General features: G+C 47.9%; 1 protein-coding gene and 1 long non-coding RNA gene across 3 annotated transcripts in view; both read right to left on the reverse strand.

Moving 5' to 3' along the window:
- LOC112652425 (pseudouridine 5'-phosphatase) overlaps positions 1-15,306 on the reverse strand; it is a 133,599-nt gene that overhangs the window by 77,123 nt on the left and 41,170 nt on the right. The gene's annotated exons all lie outside the window — the stretch shown is intronic.
- LOC118353669 (uncharacterized) lies at positions 10,873-13,338 on the reverse strand. The gene is made up of 3 exons (XR_007409527.1): positions 13,053-13,338; positions 11,118-12,646; positions 10,873-11,025 (listed from the first exon to the last, which is right to left on the reverse strand). It is a non-coding gene; the product is annotated as an uncharacterized LOC118353669 (long non-coding RNA).

Here is a 15,306-nt window from a genome sequence, read left to right on the forward strand (position 1 = left end):
GAGACCCAGGATCGAATCCCACATCGGGCTCCCGGTGCATGGAGCCTGCTTCTCCCTCTGCCTGTGTCTCTGCCTCTCTCTCTCACTGTGTGCCTATCATAAATAAATAATAAAAAAAAAAAAAAAAAAAAAAAAAAAAAATTTAAAAGAATGGATGAGGGGATCCCTGGGTGGTGCAGCGGTTTAGCGCCTGCCTTTGGCCCAGGGCGCGATCCTGGAGACCCGGGATCGAATCCCACATCAGGCTCCCGGTGCATGGAGCCTGCTTCTCCCTCTGCCTGTGTCTCTGCCTCTCTCTCTCTCCCTCTCTCTCTCTCTCTCTCTGTGTGACTATCATAAATAAAAATTAAAAAAATAAAAAAAAAGAATAAAAGAATGGATGAGGAGTCTCGGAGATAACTAGAGACGTTTCATAATGACAAGTAGGTCAATTGATCAACAAGACATACTTCTAGATGTGTATGTATAACAGAGCTTCAAAACACATAGAGGAAAAACTAATAGAAGTGAATGCAGAGACTGAGGATTTAAACTCCTGTCACTAGTTGATAGAACAAGTAGACAGCAGGATACAGCAGACTTCAAAAACACTATCAAGCAACTTAACTGAACTGACATTTATATAACACTTCACCCGAAATAGCAAAATACAAATTATTTTCAAGTGCACCTGGAACACGCAACAAGCTAGAACATGAATCCATGAGCTACAAAAAAAAAAAAAATTTTGCAGTAATTGAAACCGTTCAAAGTATGTTCCCTGACCATAAAAGAATTAAAGCAGTTATTAATAACTGAAGTGTATGTGGAAAAAATATTTGGACATTAAACAATACACTTCTATGTCAGATATGAATCAAACATGAAGTCACAAAGGGCAATTAGATGATATTTTCTGGAGAACAAAAAGATAACATCGAAATTTGAGGGATGTGGCTAAAACAATGTTTAGAGGAAAACTGATGGCACTAAACACTTGTATTACAGAAGAAGATGGTCACAAACCAGTAATTTAAGCCAAAAAATATGAGAAGAAAGAAGACCAGTGATGTAAGCTTCCACCCTGAGAAAGTGAAGGACGAAAGTACAATCAAGTTAAAGCAAAGAAAAGAAAGGGAAGAAAAAAATAAGGGGGGAAATAAATGAAATCGCATAAAAGAGAATACAGAAAATCAATTAAACCAAAAGCGAGTCCTTTGAAAAGTTCAATTTAACTGGCAGATTGTTAGCCAAACTGATCAAGAAAAAAAAAAGAAAGAAGATCCAAATTTAACAGCGCTAGTAATCGAACAGACGGCATAACGACAGGTCCTTAAATTCATTAAAAGGATTAAGAGATGCTACTATGAGCAACTTTATGCCAATACACTCAACAGCTTAGATCAAATGGACAGACTTTTTGAAAGAGACAAAGCTCACTCAAGAAGACAGTAATAATCCCAACAGCCTTATACCTAGTAAGGCATTTGTAGTTAAAAGACTTTCTCGTATCTGGGATTGGATGGCCTCATTGGTGAACTTAGCACACACCTGAGAAAGAAACACCACCAATTCTGAGCAAACTTTTCAGAACACAGGAGGGAACATGCCCCAGCTCATTTCACAGGACCAGGTATTTCTCTGATATGAGAGCTGGACAAAAGGCAGACAAGAAAACCAGACACCCGTATATCACCTCAATACCGTCACACCTAAGACAGTTTCAGCTGTCGCTAGTCTTCCACGTCATCAGTTTCCATGCAGTTTGAATACATGAGTTGAAAGTATGAAGATGCCAAAACACTCAATGAGGTTGCAACAACCATTGATTAATATCATGGATTAAATCAATTAGCTAAATTTCAATTAGAAACCTTTACTTAACTGGCAGGTGGCAGGAAAGAACGCTTATAATAAAAATACAGCCAATAACAAAACTTTGTCTGGATATAGTAATTAAAGGTGAGTCTTGTTAACCATGAAAAAAAAAAAAACTGCCACTTGTTCTACGATTAAAAATGGGCTCACCCGGGAACAGCAGAGAATCACAATCCAGCATGAGCGAGCTACAGCAAAACCACAGGCAGGTCCAACAAACAATAGACGGGGGCATTATTTTACGGAGAAGGAGTGAGGAAGTTGGACACGTTTTTGTGGACAAACGTGCACCGGAGAAAATTTAGAGTCCAGAATGATGACGGTTTCTCACGGGTTGACTTGCAGGGGTGGCAGGTTTCTGGGAGGAAAGGCAGGGTACATGTGTCCCCGCGGGGGCCTCTAAGTGATGACTGTTTCATGTTAAGGATTCTCCTGTTCACGCTGTAATTGATCATTCTGTGATTGACACTGAGTGGAACTGCTTCACCCACCAGCCTTCCCTTCTAGTATCCTGCATGCACTTCAGGGAGCTTTCTCCCTATATATGTTCCCGGTCTCAAAATGATATGAATTTAAAATAAGATTTTCAAATTACTAAATTACACTAGAATAAACCAACATTTAAAAAAAATGGACCGCATTTAAACACCCTGCTCTCTGTAAAACCCACAGGAAAAGACAGTTTTGCTGAAAATATTCTTTTGTGCTACCATTTTTTTTAAAAATTCAAACACAGTTCCTATCACGTTAGCTAATCTCGTGAACATTTCCAGCTCTGGGAATGTTTTGTAATGTTCCTGATGTAACAGTACAGAAATATGCATAAACAAGTGCACAGCAACAAACCTCTACGGCAGGGAACATACTCAGAATCTGTACAGATAGGAGAATGGGTCACAAATGGTTCTGCAGGACTGTTTTTAAATGATACTGAGCGTCCTGAACGTGGTTGAGACGAGAGTGAACGTGACCCAAGGGAAGGATGTGACCACAGTCCTCGGGTGGGACATTAGGCAAACAGGCATCCTCTTGATGCTCAATGTTATCACCCAACAAATTGCAATGATCAGCATTCCTCGTGGAGCTGCTCCAGGGGAGTGCAAGTACACGGTCACGCACGTAAAATCACCTGGGTGACTACTTGACCGGCGTGACCGTAAGACCCGTATAAACGTTGGCCATTGTCTGATCATCAGGCAAAACTTGAAGATATCATCACTAAGAAATCATTTGAGTCTCTGGAGATATAGCTGGCTGACTCCTTAAAAAAAAAAAAAAAAAAAAAAAAAAACCCCAAAACTCCCGTATCCTTTAACTACTGTACACCACCTTTCTCTTACCAGTCCCTGCCCCTGAGAAGTAAAAGACTAAAAATGAAAGTGGAGTTCTGTCCTGCAGGGAAGCTGGTTAATTAAGTATATAAATGAAATCCCGCTAACGGCCTCTGGCCCTTGGTGTGCTTGGGTTGGTTTAAGGGAAGGGCACAGAGACACACGTATTGCTACAAAGAATCACCTCTCAGAGGATATTCATCTACAGGGAAGAAGTAAGAAATGTGAAGAATCAGCAGTCTTGATAGGAAGAATGCTTTCCTCTTACTTCATCCTAAAGACCTAAGATGGATGAGAGAGAACATGGATGCTGCCGTTAAAATGGATTCGGAAAAGGAGAAATGTAGAAAAGACGGAGCGCTGACGTGAGTTAAGGTATTTCTTTGGCATTCACTCACTGAGCAGATATATCCGCGGACATCCCACTAGCTCAGGCCTTGTGTTTAGCACGTCACCCTAAATGCAAAGACCTATAGTGAGGAGTTAATAATGGGGCAGAGGGGAAACTCCTGCAGAGATGTGCATGCCCCTAGGAACTGTGGTGTGGGCGCGGAGTCTAGGTGTCTCTGGAGTTAGGCCGAGGAAGACAATGGCATGTGCCACTGGGGCCATGCCATGTGGTCAGCTGATGAACACCACCCAGCTACCCAGAGTTAGACACCAGCGCTGTCCTGGGACCAGATATAGTGTATAGGACTCAGCCCAGCCTAGACCGCCTACACCTGCATTCTGGTGACAGCTATGGCCCTTCTTTACCCGACCCACCCGCGGGGAAGGGCCTCTCCTGGAAGGTCGCACAACTGCCTGCTGGGTATGTAGGTGAACACCTTGATCTGATAGATCAAAGCCCTGATCAGGTGTAGTGGGTTGACTGGTGACGCCCAAGAAGATATGTCCAAGTCCTAACCCTGGGTCTAATGACCTTATTTGAAACAAAGGTCTTTGTAGATATGACAAAGGGTCTTAAGAATATGATCGTCCTGGATTTAGGATGGGTCTTAAATGCAATGGCTAGCATTTTAATCTGTCTGGGCTGTTAGTACGCAACCCCCAGGACGGGTGATTTAAAGACAACAGATTTTTATTTCTCGGAGTTCTGGAAGTTGGTAGGCAGGATAAAGGCACCACCGATTCTGAAGCTGGTGAGGCCTCCTTGGCCCACGATGAACAGGTCACTGTGTCTTCACATGGTGGAAGGGGTGGGCTAGTGCTACAGGGTCCGTCTTATAAAGGCAATAATCCCATTCGTCAGGGCTTCACCCTCATGACCTGATCACACCTCCTGACAACCCTACCTCCTAATGCCTTCACACTGGGGGACTAGGGACTCAATCTATGAATTTTGTGGCGGGCACACACATTCAGACCACAGCAACTGTGTCCCCATTAGCCAAGAGGAGAGACAGGGAGACGGCCCTGTGTCCATAGATGCAGAACATGGAGGGATGCAGCCCCGAGTCCATGAATGCCTGGAGTCCTCAGAAGCTGGGAGACACAAGGAAGGATCCTCCACTAAGCTTCAGGAGGACGTATGGTCCCATACAGATGCTCTGCATTCTGGGAGGAAGATGCTCTGGGAATCTCTAGCTACCGACTCCAAGACCCAAAGAGCCTGCAAGGGGCGGTCAGTGCCCTGGGCGTGGAAGGTCCTGGGAGACGGTGGAGCGATGGTTCTCAATAGGGGTATTTTGACACCTGTGCTCACTCAGAGGAGACCGTCGGCAGTGCCTGGACTTAAACTTGACTGGTTTCTAGTCAGTGCGTTGAGATGGAAGGCCCGCAGGCAGTGTTCATAGTCCCCGGGGAGATGAACTCATATGGACTCACACTAAAGCCAGGCCCTTTCACAGCTGGATTCTAATTCCTTCTGCCCTAAGTATGGGGACAGTGATGGAGAGGACCATACATTCTACCCTCGTGCCAGGATGCAGGATTTGAAAGACACGCTCTTCTTAAGTGATGGCAATTCAGGTGACGGGCTCCCCTTCCAAGAAGTGATGTTTCCCTGTGAACGTACCTGAGGAGCACCGAAATCCCCATCAGCCTCACACCGTATTCAAGTGGACATGACAAGGATTGCCTGGTCTACCATTTTACTTAAGGCACTGGTCCTCAAGTCGGGGGGATAGTTTTGCTCCCACCCCTGCTGACAGACATTTGGCAAGGTCTGGAGGGTTTTTTGTTTTGTTCTGTTTTTTTGTTTTTTATTTTTGTTGTGACAACTGAGAAAGGGAATGCTCCTGGCACCTGGTAGGTGGAGACCAAGGATGCTGGCCACTGTCCACCCTACAGTGCACAGGACACCCCACAAGCAGAATGATGCAGACCCAAATGTCACCACTGCTAAGGCTGAGAAGCCCTGCCTTAGCATGAGACTCTGTTCTGGAAACTCTGGCTTCTAAGAGGAACTTGGGCTCTTCCCACATGTCCAGCATCAGAGCAGGCCTGAGGGTACAATAAGAAATAAGAAAGAACAGTCCCGTGTTCCTCTGATCCAGGGTTCATAGCCTCGAGAGGGGTCCACATGCCAGCAAGTCACAGTGTGCTCATGACAATGTTTCATGTCCACCTCCTCTACTTCTCTGTAACTCAACCATTGTCTGAGGTCACACGGACCTGGCGTGAGTCACGCTCTCCCAGCTCCTGCGTGTCTTTCACTTTTTTCACTCTGAAAGCTGGGTTGTTTATAAAATGGGATGGGGTTGGATATCCTCATCCCATGGTTCCAGGCAAGATGAAGTCACTACTATGGACTGAAGTCCCCCCCCGTGAAATTCCCCTGTTAAAGCCCTAAGCCCCAAAGGGGTGGTGCTGGAGATGGGGAGGTGATTGGGGTTCTGTGAGGTCATGAGGTGGAGCCCCCTAATGAGATCAGTGCTCTTATAAAAAGAGGGAGGAAGACAAAAAATAAAATTAAAGTTAAAAAAAAAAAAAAAAAGAGGAAGACACACCTCACCAGAACCCAGCACGTTGGCACCCACACCTTGGACCTCCAGCTTCTAGAACTGTGAGAAATAAATGTCTGTGACTTATGACGCCCAGTCCATGGTATTTTGGTATGGCAGCCTGAGCTAAGACACAAACCTGAAAACATTAATGCTCAGGCTACACCCTCAAGTCTTGGAAGATGCTGGATACAGTTAGTGTCCTTCTGTTATTAAACTTGGCAGAGGAGGAGAGTTCCCCTCAGTTGTATGCCTCAGACGAAATCCCCAGCTGACCCTCCCACACATCACGTTTGCACGTTGCACCTTGTTACCCCACAGTGAAGCCCACGAGCCAACCAGGCCTACACAGAAGACTCCCAATCAGGTTTCTGGGGTGTACAGAGTTGAAGAGTGTTGTCCCCCAAATTCACGTCTGCCTGGAACCTCAGAATGTGACCTCATTTGGAAATAGGGTCTTTGTAGGTGTAAATGGTTGAAAATCAGGAGATGAAGTCATCTTCGGTTTACAGGGTGAGCCCTAAGTACAACAACCGGTGTCCTTATAAGGAGAAGATGCAGAAATGTGGGGAAGGAGGCCATGTGAAGACAGAGGCAGAGATGGGAGGGACGCGGCCACAAGCCAAGGGAAGCCGGGAGCCCGCAGAAGCTGGACAAGGAAGGAAGGACTCTCTGTCCTAGTGCTGGGTTGGGGCCCAGCTGGGAGCCTTAGCCAAGTGCAAGGTATCATCTGAGGTAGGCCTTTTCCTTGGTGGGCCTTTGCTAGGTTAGTGTTGGCATCTTTGCTGTGAGGTGGCTCACGTCTCTGGAGAAGAGCATTCCAGGATCTTGCTGGTTGTTCAGCTGAAGGGGCCTCAGTGGGCAGATGCCCCCTCATCTTCAATGTTGTCTGCATCCTCCGTGTGTCTTATCAGTGGCCATCTGAAGCCTCTCTGGTTCAGTTCAGAAAAAGAATACTGTGTTCTGCCCAGAGTGGGGGAGGATGGCATCTTGGATACAGAAAATGGGGTAGAGGACCCAGGTTTCCAGCTACCCTGCATCCAAGATTTCAACCCGCCCTGCAGTGCTTTTTGCCCTATTTTATCCTGCCTTCGCTGAAACATGCATCCGGCCTGCTGCCTATTCTCAAATGGGAAAATAGTCAAAAGAAGACTGCTTCGTGACACATGAGAAAGATTTGAGATTCAAATGTCAAGAGTCCCCACAGAAAGCTTTGTGGGAGCACAGCCACACTCATTCATATCTCTGCATACTGCTGCTTTCAGCTCAAAAGGTAGAGATAAGCAGTTGAAAGGAACACCGTGCATGGTCTACAAAGCCAAAAACACAGAAAAAGTTTGCCTACCTCTGCTCCATAGCAAGCAGATCTCGTGCACGCACCTGAGAAAAAACAGTTGAAAGGACACGCAAATGAGAGGTAAGTTTCATAGTGAAGGAGGCCAGCCAGGCATTGAGATCTAAGTCCTCTGCCTCTGAGCCAGGGATGCAGGCGAGAAGTATCACAGTTCACAGGGATTCTTCTGGAGACCTTACCAGGGAACTGCCATTTCAGAACAGGAATCCACAGTCCCAGCGCCGTCTTCTAGCTTGCACTGAACTAACTACTCAGGAATCATGCTCAAATCACTGGAGCATTAGCAGAGCCAACTGTCCAAACAATGTTGAGGTTAAGTGTCTATAGTACGTACGTATCGTACGCACTGTAAAATATAACGGGGTATCCGGTGGGGAAATGCAGAGCACACAGGTATATCAATGTTTATAAACGTCTAAAGTTCAATTTCTGTGCTGTCGCTAAATCTCATTACGGATGTTGGATAATTTACCATACACGGAATATTTTATTCATCAGAGGTTCACCATTTCAGTGCAACAGAAAAGGAGCATAATTTTTGAATCTGCAAAATATTTTCATCTTGTGAAATTTAGTCTGCATGAATCCCTAATGGGCAAAAATTGTGTATATAAAAATTAAATCACTCCAATACACCAACATGCCGAAAAATCTTATTAAATTGCCCCTTCAATACACTGTGCATGGACAGAGAAAAATCAGTCAAGTAAGATTCACATGACCCAGAGAGTATGTGAGTTGTAAGCAGCTGCACATTATTTTCCAAGATGTGGGACATTCAGGAAATGACCATTTCCAGCAAGTTGGGTAGTTAAGGGACACTTTGATCACATGCACGCATTAGGAGACTCCATTATGCTCGGGAGCCCCGTCCTTACACTAGCAATGACAGGGGTCATTACGGAGGCTCCGCAACGGGTGTGGTTGGCCGTCGGTGCTGAAGGGAGGACGCAAGGGAACACCTGGCAGTCTGTTTTTGGTGTGTCTTCTCACCTGACTGGAGTAACTCGGGCCTTCTAGGTTTGCACGAATTCCAGAAAAACTGCAGAAAACGGGGACACTCTTTTTAAAAATACTTACTGAGTTTTGAGGTTTTCGTCCATCTGTTTTGTTACTATTTGAAGAGAGTGTCCAATTACCGTCGACCATTTGACAACAAGGACGTGGGGGTGCTAAGCCTCTCACAGTTAAAAAATGCACCCGTAACTCTGTCCCCAACATTAACTACCAAGAGTCTCCCGATGATAGAAACAGCCAATCAACACATATTTTGTATGTGATATATACTATGTTCTTACAGCATAGTAAGCTGGAGAAAAGAAAAAATAATTAAGAAAATCATAGGGCGTCCTGGGTGGGTCAGCGGTTCAGCACCGCCTTCAGCTCAGGGCATGATCCTGGAGACCTAGGATCGAGTCCCACATCGGGCTCCCTACAGGGAGCCTGCTTCTCACTCTGCCTGTGTCTCTGCCTCTCTCTCCATGTCGCTCATGAATAAATAAGATCTTTTTTAAAAATTAAGAAAATCATAAAAAACACATTTACAGTACTGTACTGCATTTACAGAAAAACAGCTGTGCCTTAAGTGGCCCCACGTAGGTCAAGGGTAAACCGTGTTTCAAAACACTGACAACTGCGGGTTAAAATTTCCTTCCGCGCCTCTGTTTATTTGATGGAAAGTTGCTTAAAGTGTTAACTTTATTTACTGGGAATCACTTGTAGTGTCCCTGCTTCTAAGGATCTGCAACTACAAAATCAATGTACAAAATACCTATTTAAATCGCCTTTTATTTATAGTCCAGGAGAAAAATATCCCAAGAAATGCAGGTAGCTCAGTGAATCTTTGGGAGTCTCTATGATAGCTCCGAATAGTAAGACAAAACTCTTTAGAGTCACTTAGGCAGCCAAGCAGTGGGCGCGCTAGAAAACCCAGCCTCAACTAGTGCGTCTAGTGCACCGCAGACCAAGCCGCGGAACGCGACGTGCTCCACCCCGGCCGCGCGCTAATGGGCCTCAAGGCCAAGGCCCAGAGCTCACTGCTCTCTTGTCTTCTCTGAAGCTGCGGGCCACCCTCTCGGTGAGACGACACGGGCCCGGCCAGCACAGAAGGCGGCTAAATCTGCACACGATACGAAGAGACAGGCGACCTGGGACTCCAGGGTCTGCACCCGGATGTGCTAAGGGACAGGAAAGGTGAGCACGTGCCAAACAGCTCCCATCTGCAGCAGCTCCTTCTGCCTGCCTCGGGCATCCAAAAATGAGACCCAAACAACAGCAGATCTGTTGTAAAACAACTTTTACTTCACTGTATGGCGGCCGGTGACGCGGCTGTAAAGCCACTGCCGCATGGTCAGGACAGCGGAGCGCGTAGGCCAGGAGCTGTGCATTCTACAGCACGAGTGCCACCCTTGGTAGTCTTGGGGCACGTGACTGGAATCCCGCCGGCCCCGATGGCATCATCTGTGATATGCAGATGCCACGAGGGACCAGAGGTGGACAGGCATGCACACCTGTGAAAACAGGGAGGACCCGACGCGGGCCGGTCCTCAAGGCTCGCTGGTGACTGTCACTATCACGGATGCTCGCCCACGAGCCACCTGCAGAGCCATGCAGCGTCCTTCTGGGACAGGACAGAGGGAGAGTGTTCTGGGGCCTCTGGGGATGCCCAGGCTCTGTGTTAGTGAGACACACGGACCCCGTAAGTGGCACAGAACCTGCTGATGTCTTCTTCAAACTGCACTCGGCATAAGCCTCATGGGGGTCCTGCAGCAAATGAACATGAGCCTGTAGCTGCTCCGTGCACACAGGATGCTCTGTGCACCTCGTGTGCCAGGGACATCCTGCATTTAGGGGCTCACGAAGCACAAGCACCTAGCATCCTAGGGAAGTTCTCACTTGCCTCAAATCTGTCTCGTCCTAGAAACACTGTCAACTTAATTCAAATCATTCAGAATTTTCCTACTATGAATCACGTATGTGATTTTCTATACATCTACATGGACGATTTTATTCCTCCAAGGGGTGCACGAGTGAGTGTGAGTCTGCGTATCCGTCTACCCACACATGCAGAGGTATCGTAAGGTCTGCAAGGACACAGCCTTCCAGGTGGTTAAGGGGTAAGGAACGGTCACGTCCACGGAGCAGGACTCAGCGGGAGGGGCTTCCAGTGTCTACACTCTGCTACTATATGAAGCAAGTGTGTGATTTCCCTCATGACAAAAGCAGTAAAAGGACTGACACAGTGATTGTGGCCTGGGACCACGAAGGGACAGCTTCCATATGAATGACTATGCTTTTCTTCTTTTTTTTTTTTTAAGATTTTATTTATTTATTTATTTATTTATTTATTTATTTATTTATTCATTCATTCATTCATGAGAGACAGAGAGAGAGAGGCAGAGACACAGGCAGAGAGAGAAGCAGGCTCCATGCAGGGAACTCGATGTGGGACTCGATCCCAGGACTCCAGGATCACGCCCTGGACTGAAGGCAGACGTTCAACCGCTGAGCCACCCAGGGATCCCCTATCCTTTTATTCCTATAGAGACACATTCGACACGTGAAAACCCATGCGGAGACTCAGCTTCCATCCTTACAAGCTGCTGGGGAGCACTTTAAGATTGTTTTTACCTGTGTGGTGCGACAGCCTCAAATGTTCAAGGACCAAGTGTTAACGGAGTTGCAGCCCTGGTCTGTCACGTGAGTACTGATTTTTGGCAGCAGCACGGGTCACACTGGGTCTGTGGTCCGCTGAGACCTTCTGGCTCCACCTCAGGTGTGACGTCCTTCTATCCTGGTCCTCCTCCGGCGCACCTGCCCGCTGCCCATCACCAAGGGCCGCACCCAGAGGGACCCCCTGCACCCCAGCATGGGGGACTCAGTGTGGAACAACTCCCATTCAATATCCCAATGGCTTCCCACTGTGGGAAGCAGCAAACAGATGAGCTTGGGAGCACGGACCCTCAGGAACCGAGCTGAAAGGCCTATTATTCCACGAGCACATCCACGAGCAGAGGCCGAGCGTCAAGCTGTCACGGAAGCAAGTGCACTGGCTGCCTGAATCCGCCACGTCCACCACCTTGCATCTGAACGGCCATGCCGTCCCGGCTCACCACCCGGTATCATGTGCTCTCCTCAGGTGACCCCAAGGTCAAGCACAGCCACCGAGCTGCTGCTGCTCCAAGCACAGCGTGCCTTACTTTCATCCACACCCAGTCTGCAATTTCCTTCTGATGTGACCCTGTATGCGTCTGTGGGCTTTCACATGGGCAGACCTGCTTGTCCTCCAAACAGACTACACACCCACCCCGGCCGAAGGGTCCCCCTGAGCACCCACTCGGCACTGGACGGTTGGGAGGGCTACAAGATAAGGCACGAGAGCTGCAGGACGGCACCCAGGAACCGAGTGCCTTCGGGCCTAGCTGGGGGATGAGAGCACGAGCCACAACGGAGGGGGGCTGTGCACACCCCTGCTGACGGCCTCAGACGAGTAAGGCCGTAAGAAGCACAGGAGGAGGAAAGGAGGGAAAGAACAGGCACACACGGAGCATCAGACGTCAGGACGCAGGAGGAGCTGGCCTGGCACACGAGGAGGAAGGGACTCGGCAGACAGGGGACGACGTGCCCAAGTCTCGGACAGCTTGCATTGTTCCATGAAGCTGAGCAGAGATGGAGGAGAACATGAGTGCCTTGTGAGCCCCCCGTGAGGTCCGGATGCTGCCTGGGGAAGGCCCCCCCTGCACGCCCCAGTTTATGTGCCGGAGCAAGACTCCACCATGGAAACATACCTCCAGTTTCCAGCGGGGGCGGGGGCGGGGGCCTGACCCCAAGAGCACTCGGAGAGCCCAGCGGAAGAGTGGGGACTGATCTGCCCCCCGTACCACACACACACACACCCCAACCCCACAGGCCACACACCTGCTAGCTCCCCTCCTCAGCTGCCTGTCCCTGCGGAGGAGCCCTGGACGCCACAGCCCTCGCTGTCCAGTGAACCGGGGCCCCAGCTCATCATCTGCGCTCTGCCCCCCTGCAGGGATGTCCTCAGGAGCAAGGAGGAAGGGGTGCCCACGGGGAGGGAGCGGTGCAGAGCCGACCACAGGGCCCACGCCGGGCTTGTCACACTCCTCCGACTCGGCCCGGAGGCCATGTCTTGGGGTCTCCTTGTGAAATGCACAGAACAGAACAGGGAAGCCTTCTGGAGGATTCCATACCATAGGAGGTACCTCTAAGCCAAGTGACACTTGGAAAATTATGCCAACTACATTATTTTATCAAACTCCAAGAACCTGAGGATGAAGGAATCTGTCGAAGCCAAAATATAGCTTACTGACACCTTTCATGGGGAATGATTTTTAAAAGGTTTTCCTAAAATGCCAAGTCAAGGACTTTCCTAGTGGACTGCAAGATGCACTTCAACTTGTGAACCCATACAACCTGTGAAAACCCCAGAAAAGTTAAAACTGATGAGCCATTTTGTCTCTTTTTCTATATTTTTTGGCACAATTCAAAAGAGCTCTGTTTTCATAAAATAACCAAACCGTGCACTAACTCAGGGCTCACATTTACCTACTAAGTCATGTGGAAAACACCTCCAGAGTGTCTGTACTGAGGAGGCACATGGCCATTGTAGAGGAGAGAGGCTTCCTTTAAGACACAGTCCAGCTGACGTCAGAGGGATTCTGGTCAGGTCTGCCTCTGTGTTGAGCCCCATGGGACAGTCCTATCCTGCGGGCAGTAAAGGACACAGCCCTAAATCACACCTGCAGCCTACTGCCCCCCCGTGATGGGCCCAGGGAGGGACATACCCCTGCATCATAACAGGGGTAGCTGCTGCCCCTGGTGATGGGCCCAGGGAAGGTCGCACCCTACCTCATAACTGGGGGAGCTGCTGCCCCTGGTGATGGGCCCAGGGAAGGTCACACCCTACATCATAACTGGGGGAGCTGCTGCCCTTGGTGATGGGCCCAGGGAAGGTCACACCCTACATCATAACAGGGGTAGTTGCTGCCCCTGGTGATGGGCCCAGGGAAGGTCACACCCTACATCATAACAGGGGTAGCTGCTGCCCCTGGTGATGGGCCCAGGGAAGGCCACACCCTACGTCATAACTGGGGGTGCTGCTGCCCCTGGTGATGGGCCCAGGGAAGGTCACACCCTACCTCATAACTGGGGGAGCTGCTGCCCCTGGTGATGGGCCCAGGGAAGGTCACACCCTACATCATAACTGGGGGAGCTGCTGCCCCTGGTGATGGGCCCCGGGAGGGACACACTCTACATCATATCTGGGGGTGGGGGTTGCTGCCCCTGGTGGTGGCCACAGGGAAGGACACCCCTTACATCATATTTGGAATGCTGATCCTGGTCATGGATCCTTACATCATAATTGTGGCTGTTACCCGTGATGGGCCCAAGGAAGGACATACTCTTAACATCTACCTGGTGGCTGCAGCCCCCTGGCATCCTGCCATTCCTTCTCCTATTTTACTTGTTAAATACCTACGTGCGCCGCAGGTTTCACCTTGAAAGTATGAGAAAATGAATGCTAGTGAATTAATAATACAGCCTCTCGACAGGCAGCCTTCTTGTCTAATAAGCTCAAGGTGACTTCCACAACCAAAAATTCCTACCAGAAAGTACCTTCAGAAAGAGAAGAGATAAAAGTTGCCACGGGTTATGCGATCATCCTCAGCTTCATAATGGGAACAAAGCACGAGGTGAAGAGAATCAACACCCACATCTAGAAAGAGGACGGCGGCCAGTTTTTCTGAACACTGTCCCTCCACCCAGTATCCAGGAGATCACCTTCGCAGGGGATTTCAGGTTTGGCTCAGGTACGGAGATGAAGGGTGGGTGGAAGGAATGGAAGGAAGACAGGGTTTGTGAAGCCTGTCCTTTAGGGTAGAAACGTTGCCCTACTTTATGTAAGATTCATAGAATCAAATAAGATATTTTGTGTATACTTATTTTAACTCTCACCAGCCTCACCGATGACAATACACAAGACGTCCAAAAAAAAAGTCATCTAGGTTAAGTTCTGTAGGACTACGCTATCTTTGGAACTACCTCCTGCCTTACTTTTAAATTAGAAACTTCTGAATTAAGTGATCTGTAATCATCTATGATGAGTATCTTACATAAGTGATGTGTGGTCACTGCCAAAGCTAAATGAGAACACTGCATCAATTGGTTTCACCAAGTAGAGTTCATGGTGTAGACTTCGTAGTATTCCAGCCAAACTACCACACTAGCTTGAGAAAACATCACATTTCTGGGCATTGTAGTAGAACATATATCAAGTGTTTCTTAGAGTACAGAACAAAAATACAAGAAGGAACAGCACTTGAAAGGTTTGAGAGGATAATGTAGGGAAAATACATTTGCATACCTAATACATTATGGGTACTTATTAGCATGTTGAACAATGAAAGATAATCCAGGTTAAATGTTAACAGGATGGACAAATACTTAGCTAGATTAAGAGAAAAACAAGAGAAGTTCAAATAGCTAAAATCAGAAATGAAGAAGGGTGACATTAAAACCAATGCCACAGAAATTAAGGGGAAAAAAAAAAGATTTAGGAGAATAATGCTAAAGAGTGTATGCCAACAAACTGGATAACCAGGAAAGGGATATATTGTTAGAAATAAATACCCTTGAGGTATCTGGGTGGCTCAGTGGTTGAGAATCTACCTTTGGCTCAGGTTGTGATTCTGGGGTCCTGGGATCAAGTCTCACATCAGGCTCCCCATGGGGAGCCTGCTTCTCCCTCTGCGTAGGTCTCTGCCTCTCTCTGTGTGTCTCTCATGAATAAATAAATAAA

Source organism: Canis lupus, chromosome X (genome assembly GCF_003254725.2).
Source record: "Canis lupus dingo isolate Sandy chromosome X, ASM325472v2, whole genome shotgun sequence".
In the NCBI taxonomy this organism is placed as follows: domain Eukaryota; kingdom Metazoa; phylum Chordata; class Mammalia; order Carnivora; family Canidae; genus Canis; species Canis lupus.